Below are 16,617 nucleotides of genomic sequence, written 5' to 3' on the forward strand. Positions count from 1 at the left end.
ACCCTTCGTTACTTGGATCACTTTTTTCCTTTAGGCACCTGTCCAAGAGGAATTCTGACTGATTTTTTCCAATCCAGTAATATGTAACTGCACTTTAGTTGAGATTTAACACGAAGAGTGAAATTCCCTTAAATAAGAACTCACAAACAAAAACATTGTTAAATTGGCCTTATATGCTACCTAGTTGTCAAAAAAAAATCACCTCCAAACGAACCATTTAAAATTAATATAAACGCATGAAATGTTACAAAATGAATGAGATTAGTATTCTGAGTTAACAGACAATTCTATACCGCCGACTAACGTAGTAACAAGCAGATCGCACTAAATTCGGACAAAACGCATTTTTTCTATTAAGCCTGTAAAATATTGCTTGTACTGACTTATAACTTGTGCGCTTTCTCTGCGTGACTCTCGATTTCTGTCAGATCAACCTGACATAAGTGACACATCACCAAATTTCAAAGCAAAAGATAAACTGGCGTATATATGAAAGCATACCACTTACCTGACGTTAGCTGAAAATACGAAAATGACATTGAAAAAAAGAGAAAATCGTTTTAGACAATCCCATTATCAGTGAAAAATAACAACAAAATGCCAAATTTTTGCGTTTGCTGTGCTGCAGGTGAGCCCGAAACACTACTTAGAGAAAAAGTACACCAAGCCAGTACACCTTGCAACAAGCGCCTCTCTGATTGGGTGGAAATTTATCGCATTCTAGTCATTGATTGGTTAGATGTCAAGGTCCCAGTAAGATAGCTCTAAAGTCATGCATACCCTCATTATGAACGTTTTAACTTATTTAATTTTAAAGCTGACATACAGTGTGCAAATATTCCGTATCAAAGGTTTTCTCCACCAGAAATGCCTACAAATTGCGTCATTATAAGAAATATTGTAGCGGCTAACAGAGTGATAGTTTAATACAGTTTGTTTTAATCTAACGTTATATATAAATTACTATAATAAAATTACAATGGTCATTTTTCTATGCTATGTTTTATTTAGCTTTTAAAAACAACGTGAGAAAGTAACAGAGTTTTTAAAGTAACATGATAACTTATCTGGGCGTTTCTCATTATCTTAAGTAACATGCTGTTTGCTTCTCTCTCCACCTATAGGCCTACGGAATATTGACCTAGATGTTAAACCTAAAATCAAGAAAATGACTCAATAAGTTACACACAAATGGAAACAAATAAATGGGTATTAGCTGTGTTTGTAGTAAACATTTTTCAGTGATACACAGTGCATCCGGAAAGTATTCACAGCGTATCACTTTTTCCACATTTTGTTATGTTACAGCCTTATTCCAAAATTAATTAAATTTATTTTTTCCTCAGATTTCTACACACAACACCCCATAATGACAACATGAAAAAAGTTTACTTGAGATTTTTGCAAATTTATTAAAAATAACAAAATTGAGAAAGCACATGTACATAAGTATTCACAGCCTTTGCCATGAAGCTCAAAATTGAGATCAGGTGCATCCTGTTTTCCCTGATCATCCTTGAGATGTTTCTGCAGCTTATTTGGAGTCCACCTGTGGTAAATTCTGTTGATTGGACATGATCTGGAAAGACACACAACTGTCTATATAAGGTCCCACAGTTGACAGTTCATGTCAGAGCACAAACCAAGCATGAAGTCAAAGAAATTGTCTGTAGACCTCCAAGTCAGGATTGTCTGGAGGCACAAATCTGGAGAAGGTTACAGAAAAATTTCTGCTGCTTTGAAGGTCCCAGTGAGCACAGTGGCCTCCATCATCCATAAATGGAAGAAGTTCAAAACCACCTGGACTCTTCCTAGAGCTGGCCGGCCATCTAAACTGAGCAATCGGGGGAGAAGGGCCTTAGTCAGGGAGGTGACCAAGAACCCAATGGTCACTCTGTCAGAGCTCCAGAGGTCCTCTGTGGAGAGAGGAGAACTTTCCAGAAGGACAACCATCTCAGCAGCAACCCACCAATCAGGCCTGTATGGTAGAGTGGCCAGATGGAAGCCACTTCTTAGTAAAAGGCACATGGCAGCCCTCCTGGAGTTTGCCAAAAGGCACCTGAAGGACTCTCAGACCATGAGAAACAAAATTCTCTGGTCTGATGAGACAAAGATTGAACTCTTTGATGTGAATGCCAGGTGTCACGTTTGGAGGAAACCAGGCACCGCTTATCACCTGGCCAATACCATCCCTACAGTGAAGCATGGTGGTGGCAGCATCATGCTGTGGGGATGTTTTTCAGCGGCAGGAACTGGGAGACTAGTCAGGATAAAGGGAAAGATGACTGCAGCAATGTACAGAGACATCCTGGATGAAAACCTGCTCCAGAGCGCTCTTGACCTCAGACTGGGGCGACGGTTCATCTTTCAGCAGGACAACAACCCTAAGCACACATCCAAGATATCAAAGGAATGGCATCAGGACAACTCTGTGAATGTCCTTGAGTGGCCCAGCCAGAGCCCAGACTTGAATCCGATTGAACATCTCTGGAGAGATCTTAAAATGGCTGTGCACCGATCCTTCCCATCCAACCTGATGGAGCTTGAGAGGTGCTGCAAAGAGGAATGGGCGAAACTGGCTGAGGATAAATGTGCCAAGCTTGTGGCATCATGTTCAAAAAGACTTGAGACTGTAATTGTTACCAAATGTGCATTGACAAAGTATTGAGCAAAGGCTATGAATACTTATGTACATGTGATTTCTTAGTTTTTTTATTTTTAATAAATTTGCAAAAACCTCAAACTTTTTTCACGTTGTCATTATGGGGTGTTCTGTGTAGAATTCTGAGAAAAAAAATGAATTTAATCCATTTTGGAATAAGGCTGTAACATAACAAAATGTGGAAAAAGTGATGCGCTGTGAATACTTTCCGGATGCACTCTATTACAGCAGGTTTCTGAAATCCTTAACACAATACTGTACTTTAATGGTACATTAATAACCCTTGTTGGACATGCACCCTTGGAACTTCATAAATATTACTTCACTGCTTTTTAGTCTCACTTTAACACTACATCATCATATGAACAGCTCTGAACAGTTTAACAGGAGAACACCATTGGAATTTGTTTCCTACTTCTTTTCCTATGGTACCCTTCCATATGCTGTACTTTCCCCCTACCTTGGTTTCACTCTAACATTGGGGACTTTAATTAAGGTCAAGGTAGAAGATCTCCCTTACATCATCCTCTGCGTTAAGCGTTGGAACTAAGGACTTATGACAGTGGCCTTTTAGTTTGGTGCAAACATTAGGGATGTAGTCATTATACATTCATTTATGCCTACAAGGAGTCTGGGGAGATTGCTGATGAGGGTGTTCTTAACAGAGCTCTCTGTTCATGAGCTGGTTTTCCCTTCCAAAAGAAGGTGCAATCATCCTTCTCCTTTAGTTGTCCTTTATCTGCATGTCGGGTTTCAGAGAATGCACAAATGTCAATTTATGCATCTCTGCAACTCTTTGAAAATTATAGATGTTCACTGGTCAGGTTGTCCATAAGGTTCTGCATATTCCAGGCACCATAATATAAACTATTCTGTTTCTGACTGCGTTGGTGCTGATCCCTCTAAATGCAGTAGCCTATACTGGGGTTTTGAGGAAGAGATATTTTTGATCATCTTTTCCAGCCTTCTCCTCACCTGTGGTGACCTTCAAGGATCCTAAATAGAACTGCTTAATCATTAGTGCAGCTACAGAGCAGCACTTTCTCCCTCAGGCACAAGAGCTAAGCAACTGATCATGCACCCTCTGTTAGTGTGCCAAGTTATGGCTAAAACCTGCCAGACTTCAAGGTCCTGATCCTGTCACTACTTCCTGATTGCTAAAAAGCTTTACCCGGGAGGTAAACAGAATTGACTTTTTCAGGAAGACACCTACCTGTGATATTTTTTAACCCAAAGACATCATACAAATAAGTACATACAAATAAATGCATTTAATTAGATGACGTTACTATTGCTGGAAAGATACCTGGAACTCTGGGTTCCTTTTTGGATGTCAGAAATTTCTGAAAATGTTTGTCCTTTCATGGCAGTTCTTTATTTTTGAGAAAGGCCAGAAATCACAATTGGCTATTCACAAGTCAGGTGAATAGGATGGGTGATCCACTTCAAGCATTGTTATTCACATCTTCTCACCTTTCCTTGAACCTCTTATGCCACTCCTGACCTTTCAGCATCTCCAACATTTCAGTAGCACTTTGTAGCATGTGTGACACTAGATAGATAGATACTTTATTAATCCCAAGGGGAAATTCACAAACATGGCTGTTCTAGGAATTAAATTATCATACATTGTATATAGGGACCAGTAATGTGCTGAAGAACAAGGTAGGAGCTAATGCTATTCACTGCCTATATAAACTTCTGTGAATATATCGCTTCTTTGCCTTCTTTCCTGCTTTGCTTAAGTGATGTTCCACACGGTGCTGTGTATATTAAATTATCATTTTCCTGGGTGATTATAAAGGCCACTTTTTCCAAGCTTTGTTATCATGTGTTTTCTAATAATAATAAAAATAAGTTAAACATTTAACAATACTTCTTGCAAAAAATTACCTCCAGTGGCTTATAGACTCAGATGGGTATTTTCCAAAAACTTTAATCCCCGTGTCTATGTGGATTTTCTTTCCAGATTCCCAAAGATGTGTGTATCAAGTTGATTGAAGACTCTAAAATTGCCCTTGTGGGCATGTACTTCTGTCGGTTCTGTGATGTAGTGGCACCCTGTTTAGGCTGTCCTTCCAACATTGCTCTCAGTGCTATCATGATAGACTCTGGCCCTGTATAAACTTGAATTGGATAAAGTGCACCAGACAATGATATGTTGAGTAATATCAAGATATTCCCCTAGTGTCCTTCAAAATTGTCTGTACTCATTCTGAAATAATAAAAGTTCTTTAAACTGTGGCACAAAGATGCTGGCACATATTGACTCTAATTGTTATAAAATGGAGTCTCAAACATACTGAAAAGTTGTAAGGCCTCTAAAAAGAGCTACAAAAGCAGTCCAGGACCTTCATTGGCCCAGAAGAGGCTCATTGTAATCCAGTTAGTCCCCTAACTACGAGGAGCTGGCTGGCTTAAAAGTTTTAAAAGTATTATGAAGTCCCAAATATATCAAAATGTCTCACAAGTGAGAGAGAAACCATAAAATTCTGGATTGTAGAGACAAGTCAAAATGTGAAAGGATCCAGGAACCTATGGGGTTTTCATAATTTCTGGTCTTCCCATCATTGTAAATGAGCAGAAACTAGGTAATGTTTTTCTAGTCCACTATTGTCCTGTGTTTGTGTTTACTAGCTTAGTGCATTTACAACTTCATGTTTTATTCTACAAGATGCAGAACCCAGTTGCATGGTTGGCATTATTCTTTCTGTGACTAGGCAAAATAGGTTATATGTTCTAAAATTGACATACCACCATTCTTAGCTGTTCACTTGTTACTTTGTATACAATGTGTTAACATTCATTGGCCCATAATATCAGTAGCCTGTTTCTGACAATATTGTCACCAATATCTATATTTGGCATGGTAACTGCTGCTCATGATATACACAGGCTGAGGTCTGTTATCGTGCTGCTTTCAAAAAACCCACTTTAGTCTGTAGCCTCTTTAGTCTAACACACTAAATTGCATCCACATATACCTGCATTTTAGCTAGATGTAGGAAAAGGTATGTGTGTTCAATAAAGTGGTCATTCAGCATGACCAGTATATCTTGTCTTATAATGGGTGGGTAGTGTGGCATAGTGGATAAGCACCTGGATGTCAACCCTCAAGATTTTTGGTTCAAACTTTATCAGATTCACAGTCTGACCAAGAGAAAACCATTCAAACTACCAGTACACTACTGTTAAAAATTAAATGTAAACAGTTTTGTTATATATCTGTACTTGTAACATTCCTTGGGATAGTGTAGAATACTAGCTGTGTTACTGGGATGCCCAGGAAATTTTATAAGACAATGGGATTCAGTTATAGTGCTATTGGTTAATCAGAAGTATCAGAAGTACTATGCATCTAACTACTTTTCTCTATTCAATATTTTTTTTTACCAGGGGCCAATATTGTTATCTCACTTGGGCTGCTTACTGTTAAACATGCTACATGAAATTGCCAATTAGTGGAGCATTTCTGTCACAGATTCCTAGTGACTTAGTTTTTGTTGATGATCATTGTAAAACAGACTTTTACAGGTAACTATATTATTTTAAATAAAAAAGGTAATCAGTGGGAATAATGTGAATTTGGAGTATATATTATTATCATTAGAAGATTTTCATTTATTTACATTGTTTACTCAAGCATTTCTTTATGAGTTTTATACAGTTGTATGTTCAAGGTTCTTTTTTCTTTGCCCTACCTATACCCAGTTCTAACAATAAATTGTGTTTTACTTTAACTTAGTGCAAACAGAAATGACATTAACAGGTTGCACATTTACACGACTCATGCAATGAACTAAACATTTTAAACAGTACAGAAAAGAACAAGTGACAAGAAGTCATTTTAGAAACTACAAACAGCATGGACTTTTGAAAGCATCTACAGTCAGGGAGGCCAAAGGAGCAGCATCCTTGGTGGTGTTGATGAAAGAGATTGCAACAGAACTCTGTATTAAAGGACATCACCAATAGTGGTATTTGGTAATATAACAAAGGTGATTTAAAGATAATTCATGCAAAGCTTAAAACTGCTAAAATCTCACTCTCCATTAACATCAATCCCTACATTTTTACTGTCTCATCATACAGTGGGTTTAAATAAATGTCTACCAACACAAAAACGAAAGTTACTAATTATTTTTACTCAGTCAGATCCTGTTCTCTTCTTATTACATTCTGAAAAACAGTATCTCCATCAGCTACAGAAAAAAATTGTGCTTCATTTTGTGTAGTCGTAGCATGGCACCTTTGGTTAATTTGCAGTCTTTTTAAAAATTTTATTTCAAAAAGAACTTAATGCTGATCGTTGATTAGTATTTTGAACTTAATAATGATATGCTAGTGGACAATAGTGTTGGCTCTTTCAAAAACACAAGGCTATGCACTAAATAAAGAAAATGTAGTATAATTAGTTTATGTCAGGTTTATTGTCAAATATGATAGACACATTAAAATAAAGTGCATGTATGGCCAAGAACATCACCCTGCCACTGTCTGAATCTCACTTCGTAGATTATGTCAAATATAACTTCACTATTGGTAATGATAAGCAAAACAGCTGAGTTTTGTTTTTAGTACATTGCAACAATGAAATTTATTAAAAACAGGTATATAGTTTGTGGAGTTTTTTAAAGTTTCTTTGGGGTTGTCGGTCAAAGAAAGAAAGAAAGAATGCTCCTTAAGGGTTACAAAATAGGCCATTACAAGTGAAGAGCTCAGAACAAAATACAAGTCAGCTACAATTCATAGGCTACAAAAACCTAGCAGCTAATAACAGCTAGAAATTCAACAAACAACAAAACCGTCAAACACTTATTAAACATATTGAGGGAGTCTAAATTTCAAATGGAGGCGAGCAGCTTGGAGCTACACATGAAAAAAGTGTGGATGTAACATGATGCCATGTAGCCATTCATCAGCACACCTGAGTGGTCGAGAAGGTGCATAGAACCTCACAAGCATTTCTGTATACATAGGTGCAGACCCATTAACTACTCAGTTGTCAAGCATCAATGCAGTTATCTGAAGAGTGGAATGACATATGCCTACCTCAGCTGGATGAACACCAGACGTACCACTGCATGTTGAACCATCTGCAGTGGCTTGGTAACACGTGACATTATTCCTGTCTGCACAGTTTTGCAGTAGTCTAGATCTGACAAGACCAAAGCCTGTACCAGGAGTTGTGCTGCGTAGTCTGTCAGATACAATATGTGCTTGTATAGTTTGACTCTGCATGACTTTTGTAAAGATAAGTAATTCTAATATTGAAATGACAGGATCGAACAGAAAAAATAACAGTATTCTGAAATGTAAAACATTATTATTAGAATTTTCATTTCAATTTCCTAGTGAAGATCACAGTGACAGCAAGGCAAGGCTGATCTGGCTACCCTATCTTCAGCAACTTGCTCAAGATCTTCCTGAAGAATCCTCACATGCTCCCGGGCCAGTCAAGAAATATAATTCATCCTGTGTTTCTTGGTTCTGCTCATTGGTCTTCTACTGGAATGTGCCTTTTATAACCTCAGGGAAAGCACCAGGAACATCCTAACCACATGTGCAAATCACCTCAAAAGCCTATAAAGGAGCAGTTCTACTCTAAGGTCCTTATGCATTACCTAACATTTTATCCTGTGATGGAGAGTGAGCTCAGCAACTTTGCACAGGACTGCACAAATCTGTTTCATTTTTTCTGTCAGCCCAAAGACCTTGTAATCACAAGTGAAAATGGGGATGTACATAGATTGTCCAGTGAATCAAAAGCTTCATACAAGGACTTAGCTCTTTTCATTTCACTTTGCAGCCTTGAATCTAATTAGCTATGTTAAAGTATATATATGGAAAATGTATTCTCACATTCACATTTTTCAGTAACAATCTGCATTGTTTATACATACATCTTGATTTCATTATGGGGGTACTGTATGTACCTGTATAGAGGCTAAACTGTTAACAGTTATATGAGATGGTAAAATCATTTATGTCTTCCATTAAAATGCTGCCTGATTATGACCTTTCCAAACATTTTTGGCAGATGACTTTTCAAAAATGGATGCAAACATAAGACTGTTAAAAAACAGGTATACTTATATACTTCAGGCAGCATATGATGCTGATGCTTTTTTCTTTGTTTTTTATTTTTGTCGACCTAATGATTGAAGGAAAACTAGCAAGGTGCATAAGATTTACAGTGAAATGTGTTATACTTTAGATTTGAATGGATTTGATTGTTTTTATTAATATCAACTCTCAGCTTCTATATATGCAGAATGTACTGTATATAGAAACCACTAAGGGGTACTCAGAACAAACTAAGACAGGTATTCTTTTCTCTAAGGCAGTGTCCCTGTTCTTATTTAGACTGAGTAAAAACTGCTGTCCACCGAAGCATGTGGCCTTTTATATACCAAGGAGGGCTGGTCCTCAGATTTCCCAGGACATCTTTCTGAACAACACGGGATTCTTCAGGCCTCTGGCTTCCCTTCTTGAACATCTTCTGGTGTACACACTTCCAATGTTTTCCTGCAATGAGAAGACAGCAACCTCTGGAGCATATTTTTCAGTTCCTCTTTTAGTGGTTATCAATGTACCCCCAGGGCAAGAAGATGGAGCCAGCTGTAAAAATGTAGTGTGATTATCTTCCATATAAGAAACTAAAATTTCAAGAGCCATTGTAACAATGGTGAAATTATTGAAATAAATTACACAAATCTGTTTAATAGTAGAATTCACCTATCTATCCATTACATAATATAGTCAATATTATTAAGAGTCACAAAACAAAAATCATTTACATTTAATATGTTGTGAATGTGTATTTGTATGGTAATAACTATTTTTTAAATAAAGGATTCAAATTATATTTCACGTAATGACACTGACAGCATAAGTGTTTTTTTGTTTTAAAAAGACTCAGCAGTAAGTGCTTCACATCAAACGCAATGTGAGAAATTGCAGACGGGGGTCATTGAGTCAAAGGCATGTCTGCAGTGGCAGGCTTTTAAAAGATCATATTGCTTTTTAATTCAGAAAAGTGGGTGGTACGGCCTGCACAAGCTCCTGATTAAGTTACTGTCTCACCACCTGTGGAGCCGCAGGTGAAGAATCTGCAAGGGTTAAGATGATTAGAAATGCTTTCTCTCTCCCTAGGGGTCCACTCAACATTGTGTAGCTCAATCACAGAGCTTCTGAATGAATTATTTTTAGTACAGCAGACAATATAGAACCAATAGAAACTCTGTGATTAATGAACAGAATGCAACAAATCAGGAGCAGTGTTCAAAAAGCCTTTTTCCATTCATCGTTTGAACTCTAACATTGCCAGTTATAAGCCCTATTCTTCTGCTATTTTAATCTTCAAAAACGCTTCAAAGTAGTGGGGAAAAGTGACACCAACTATTAATTTATGTATGAATATTACAACACAATAACAACAACATTTTCAAATCTACTTAATTCAATTCAGGGTTGTGAGGGATTGCAGCCTACTCCTGGAACAAAAGGTGCAAATCAAGAAACAGACAACCCTAGACAGAGAGGAAGTCTGTCACAGAACCCACTCATGTAACACCCGCAACTCACACTTTGGACCAGGCTGAAATTTCCTATTAGGCAGACCTACAGTATATGATTGTCTTTGGGACTATGAGAAGAAGACCAGTGTACCTGGAAGAAAAATCCACACAGATACAGGGAGGTCATGCAAACTCCACATGGGCAACATTCAGGCGTGAGATTTGAACCCAAAATGCTAGATTGTTCAGGCAGGGGACATGCCACTACTTCATAAAGAACAAGTACAGAACTTTTCTCATTTTTGTCTTGTAATATTTTCTTCAAAGGAGGAAGAATGGCAGTTACACAAACGAGGGAGGAGTGACAGCGTTTCACAACAATGCAAGAGATAAATGCATATCAACCTAATTTCATATGCATCACATACTTTAGGTGTCTCTACTCTCGAAAGGAACAATTTGCCCTTTTGCTTACTACAGTTCAGTGTAAATATGGACACTATCTTTTTTCAGTTCTGTGAACTCTTCTGCTCCACCCTGATAAGCTTTTTCTTCCCCTGTAAAGAAGTCCCATGGTAATCGTGTATTTACAGCATCTGAGGATATTGCAGAAGTTCCATAATACTGTTCATCTATAAATTAAGAGGAAATGGTAAGATATTATAAGAGTCACACTGGACAGTAGAACATTTCAGAAGAAATCCCTACAGGAAAAGGGGATCAGGGTGGTTTAGAGACTAGCACAAGCAGAGGTTCTTTATAAATCAGTCTAGATGCCATAGAAGGGCAATAAGTAGTGGAACTCATAATGGAGAGAGAGTGAACAGAATTCTGGGCAGAATTATGTAATGGTCCCACCGGATACTAGTGGATTAAGTATACCAGCAGTGGCCATTGATATCTTATCTACTGCTAAAAGAGACATATAATGAGAGCAGGGAGCTCAAGGAAAAAGTCAACAAGACCTTCTGGCTGACAAGTGGAATCCCACAATGATTAACTGGTATGTTGGAGCCATGACCATTATTCAAGAGCACACTTGAGCAGGCCAGACCTATCCTGCCTAACTGACATGGGACAACATATAGTCTTTCAAGTAACAGAAAAGACTGAATGTCCTTGTGTGAAATGGGCAGTGCAGAGGCTGTCTGAAAGATCCAACCTGAGAACACCATGTGCTGCTGGAGGAAGTTCTATCCTGGTGCCCCTAGAGCAAAAGCAGAGCTTCTCCTGATTCTGGAAGCAATTTCAGAAATTGACTCCAGCAAAGCATTTAAAGCTGCCTTCCTGCAGATAAGTAATTGCATCTAGACTTGGTAGGTGAGTTCTGGAAGAAAAGGCCAGGGCTGAGTGCTTGGATGTAGTTAGCAGATGAGCAAATGGGTGAACCAGACAAATAGGGCAAAAACACAGGTTGTGTTGGTCCAGTGTGTCAGGAATCGGCTTGGGTTCCACCCCATCTGTTCTTGGTTCCTCCTGTCTGGATCTCTTGCTATGCAACACTTACTGCGTAGCAGTCTTGTGATGGATGGGTCATAGATTGGGGAGTTCAGATGGTGCTTTTGCCAGTGTATTCTGTTTCTCTCATCTGCAAAAGCCTATCTAGAGCTCTACTTTTTTCTGTTGGGCCAAAAGACATTCTCCCAGAATGAGTGTGACTTTTCAACATGCGTTTTGGTTAAGTCCAGTCAGGCTTTTCTGTGTTTCTCTCATAGAAGTGAAGTCTTTCTGGGTCTTATACCATTAAGCCGTTCTTATTCAGACAGTGATGGATAGGGTGATTTGAAACTGATGCACATTAAAACTTAAGGTCAGCTTGATCTGTTTTGAAATTTTTCTTGGTTCATCTTCTGCCTTTTTACATTTTCATTTAGGTATTTTACTGACACCTTTAAGGTGACTTACAACATTTATAATACAATTGCTTACATTACGTTTTGGTTTTTCCAATTGGAACACAGACAAGTCAAGTGAATTGCTCAGGGTCATAAAGTGTCATTAGTGGGATTTGATACATATAGTCACAAATGCACATTTAGAGGGGAATCTTCAAGGCTTCCTACAAATCTTGTAATTTGACCCCTGAGCCCGATATAGTGCTACGACTAATACCTTCTTCCTTTTAACTCTGAAAACAATGTATGCACAATCAGAAAAACCCTGACATTACTTCCTCAATCATCACAGACCTACTGCCGCCTCCACCTAGACCATTTATAAGACTGTAGCGAGCTAGAAGTCATAATTCAGTCAAGAATCCATATCTGGGCATGCAGCATCCTCACTCCAGGAGCAAATGTAGCTGAAGATCATCATACCAACTAGGTCCTGTATTTTTATTTTTTTTTCTTTTGTTTATTTTTCTTAATAGGAATGCCTGTTAAACAATGATCATGGCGCTGCTGCCCCAACTCTTCAGATTGTTTCACCTGATTACTTTACAATATACATAAATCTGAAAACAACTGCATACAGGTAATTCCTTTATAATTTCTATAAAGGCCTCATCTAAATGAATAAATTAAGATATTGCTAATAATGAGAGAAATGATTCACGCAGTATTGAATACTGTAAAACTCAATGTTTCATTTTGCATACACACAAGACAAGTACAAGACAGGTAAAGAACTATCCTATAAATAAATAAATAAATAAGTGAACAGATAGTAATAATTTGTCATAGATAGCAATAAATACATAATAACAACAGCTAATAATTAAACAACAACAGTAGTAACAAGTAAAATAAATGTACTATATATAAATAAGCTACTAGGTGCAAGTCTGAGGGCAGGGGGCAGCATAGAATTCAGAGTCCACAAAGCCAATGGGTGGACATTGTTGTAGAACCTGGCAAAACTGGTTCAGATGCTACAGAATCTTTTACTAAGAGGAAGAGAGATAAAGAGACTGTGGGAGAGGTTAGAACGGTCTTTCACAATGCTATAGGTTGTGTGGATACAACACTTTATAAAGATGTCTTTAAAAGAGGACAGAGAGGTACCAATGATCTTTTCTGCTGTGTGTACCATCCGTTGTAGGACTTTACAGTCAGAGACACAGAAGTTTCCAAACCAGACAGGGATACAGCTTCTCAGAATGTTCTCCATGATGGCCCTGTAGAATGTGATGAGAATGGGGTGAGGTAGGCTTACCTTCTTTAACGACCAAAGCAAATGGAGATGTCACTGCACCTTCTCGGTTATTGAGGTAGTGTTAATTGACCAAGTAAGGTCAGCTGCCTTATGTAAAACTAGTAAATTAGTGCTCTGGACCAGTTCCACTATAGAGCCCCTGATGTGAACTGTGTTGTGCACAATATAGGCTTTCTTGCAGAGACAGATTGTTGCACTTGCACCAGTAGACCAGTCATCGTATCTCCACTTTGTAAGATGACTCATTCCACATGCTGATGAGACTCATCATTGTCATGTTATCTGCAAACTTAAGGAATGTGTTAGAGCTGTATGCAGACGTATAACTCCACAGAGTGAACAGAAATGGGCTGAGTACACGCCCCTGGGGGGCACCAGTGCTCAACATGATGGTACAGGGAATGGTGTTTCCGATGCAGATTGCCTAAGATCTCTCTGCCAGAAAGTCATCGATCTAGTTGCATAGGGAAGTGTTCTAGCCTAGCAGATTCAACTTCCCTATTAGCTTCTGAGAGATGACTGAAAGCTGAACTGAAGTCAATGAAAAACATTATGCCATAATCATTTAATATTTAAATTAAAACCTCTATTTAAAAAAGTCACCTGACTAATCTGTCACATGTAGACATTTTGCTGAACCCCTAGACACATTGCCCACTAACCAATTATAATGATAATCATGGTGTTTGCAATTATAAACATGCATATGAGACAGAAAAAAGCCTGACACTCTACTGTACTTGGAGCATTTGTATCTTCAACCTCTTCTGTGGAAATCAAAAAATAGGAAAGGAAGGTTTCTAAGTAATGGTGGGGTTAGGAAAGGGGATGGATGGCTTTTTAGTGAGTTTCATATCTCACAATTGTGAAATCACCTGCAAAATAAATTTTAGTTTCAATTCAGTGGATATATGTGAAATGAAGCTTGCCTGTTTCACTCATTGCTAGATATTGCTAGGCAGGTTTGGAGTCTTTCAACCTCAGTATGTGAAGATTCCTGGCTTTCTTTCTCTTTTCCATGTTGAGGACACACATTTGAGCTACTAGGATAGCCAATCTGCTGTATTCTACATCATCGTGAACATTTTATCATCTCAACAATAAATTCTGGGAAATTCAGTTAATTTGTTAAAGGGCTGGCACAGAGACAGATGCTTACAGTAGATCTTTTAGTCATTAGTTTTAGTGACACCCTGGGAGCACTTGAGGATATCTGTGCCCTGAATGAGAATTTTGAGCATTCACTTGGTAATTTTCCTTTTCCCTGCTTGCAGCAAAAAACAAAGATAATGATATTAAGCATGCTGCAAACAGTGTGTCCCATTGCTGTGTGTGTTGATGACACACATACAATGGTAGATGATATTAATGACAGCTTTTTATATTAAAGACAGTGGTAGTGCTCTCCAGTTTGTCCTATTTGTAAATGAAGATTTTGTCAATTTTCTGATTATACAATGATGAAAAAAGCTAGAAAAATGTACAAGTCATGTATTGTGAGAATTCAGAAGACTTAAAAGTATTTCCATGCCTAATGAGAAAAAGGTCAGAGATTTTCAACACCTCTTTGAGATTAAAAGGGTTTATGAATGGGCTCCATCTCACTTGAGAATGGATCTAATATCGTCAGGTTGGTGTCTTTCAGAATTATTTGAGAATGATAAGAGACTTTGAAGAAGTGCTTCACTGATTTGTCTTTTAGTATTTGAAAATACAGTCTATTAAAATACTTACCATAACTGATGTTTTGTGGGAGTCTGTGGTGGCAGTTGGAGGCCCTAAGAGTTGCTGGAGAGCACAGTGATGCATGTGCCTGCTTTCATGTAAACATACCTTCTAGTAGTAGCAATCTGGACAATACAAAGTGCACCAAAAAGGGTCAGATGTTTGGCAAAGCAAAAATACCGGGAGTTGATTTACAGGGAGTGTACAAAGTGAGTGATGCAGAGTGGCTATCCACGATGCAGGCTGCTGTGGGGATGAAGGCGCACAGCAGCGCAGACTTCAGGAAATTTGAAATATGACATTTGCATGTAGTGATGTTGTGTGAAGCACAGTGCACCATCAGGTAGTACTCCAATAGAGTATTAGAAGCAATTAGTTCTTTTCAGAAGGACTTTTTTTGGTGGGACAGTAGTTTTGTTCTGAGACAAGTAGTGATGGCTGCTGTAAGAGGTCAGTACGAGTTAAACTCTCTCCGAAAATGAAAGGAAGAAAGAGTTTTGCTCAGTGGATACCTGGGGCTGTTTATTTTTGTTTTTGTCCATTTATGATGGAGAAGGAGAAGATTTAATTGTGATTTTTTTCTTTTCCGTTTACGGAAATTTTTAGAGAATAATTTTTACTTGCTATTTACTGATCACATGTTTTAAATGAATTCACCTGGACTGCTTTTATCCTTGCAATTATTTATTTTTTCACATTTTCTTTTTTTTCTTTGCTCCAAAAATTATGTTTATTTTGTACTTGCTTTTCTGGAGTCTGCCTCACTGCACTGTTCCACTGGTCCTTGGTCCCGTTACCTGATGCCACTGTCCCAGTGTCCATATTTTCTGGGACATTTCTTGTCACAGAGATCTTTAGAGGGAAAAAATTAGTTTTAGATTTCAACAATTAAAAACTAAATATTTGGCTTTAGATCCTAGTGTGTTACTCACTCTTAGCCTGATCCTAATTGTGCATGGAGACCTTGGCTGATTTTAGATTTAACATGAATAAGTCAGTTTTGTTTTACAAAATAGTGAGCTCTTTCAACAGAAAAGTTAAGAGAAGTCAAGAAATCTGGAAAAATAACAATCTAATAGCCAAAGAAGAGAATTTTATTTTTAATTTTTTCTGATTAGTTTGATTGTGATAGATTTACTCACTAGATCAAAATCATTATTAAACACACATATTAAAGTCTGATATTTCTATAATGATCTGTCCAGACTGATAATACAATTGTCCTGCTGCTAAAGCACTTACAAATCTCTGTGGTCCACTATTTTGTAATTACAGCATTGACAAAAAAAGAGAATTTTTGCTGCACCACTGATTTTCTGACTAAAAGTGGTTAACAAAAAAACTCCGTGTGCCTCAATAAATGTTCTAAAGAATTGTGTGTAAAAGGATAGTATGTCATTTATATGTTTTTCAGCATTGCAAATATGACAGAAATGCTAAGAAAACAATGCATACTGTGCAGTTGCAATAACTGAACACTTGGGAGAGCTGCTACAATTAACAATGAAATACATTTCATGTTATGTTAGAAGCTTTTCTAACCCAGGGAATATT

The 16,617-nt window shown here is 37.7% G+C and overlaps 1 protein-coding gene across 3 annotated transcripts in view; it reads right to left on the reverse strand.

Annotated features, from left to right (window-relative positions):
• ibtk (inhibitor of Bruton agammaglobulinemia tyrosine kinase) overlaps nucleotides 1-665 on the reverse strand; it is a 135,136-nt gene extending 134,471 nt beyond the window's left edge. For all 3 annotated transcript variants that reach the window (XM_039747832.1, XM_039747836.1, XM_039747835.1), the window contains exon 1: nucleotides 509-665. The gene's annotated coding sequence lies outside the window, so the exon portion shown is untranslated. The remainder of the gene's footprint in view (nucleotides 1-508) is intronic.
• Between the last annotated feature and the right edge of the window lie 15,952 nt (nucleotides 666-16,617).

Source organism: Polypterus senegalus, chromosome 3 (assembly GCF_016835505.1).
Source record: "Polypterus senegalus isolate Bchr_013 chromosome 3, ASM1683550v1, whole genome shotgun sequence".
In the NCBI taxonomy this organism is placed as follows: Eukaryota; Metazoa; Chordata; class Cladistia; order Polypteriformes; family Polypteridae; genus Polypterus; species Polypterus senegalus.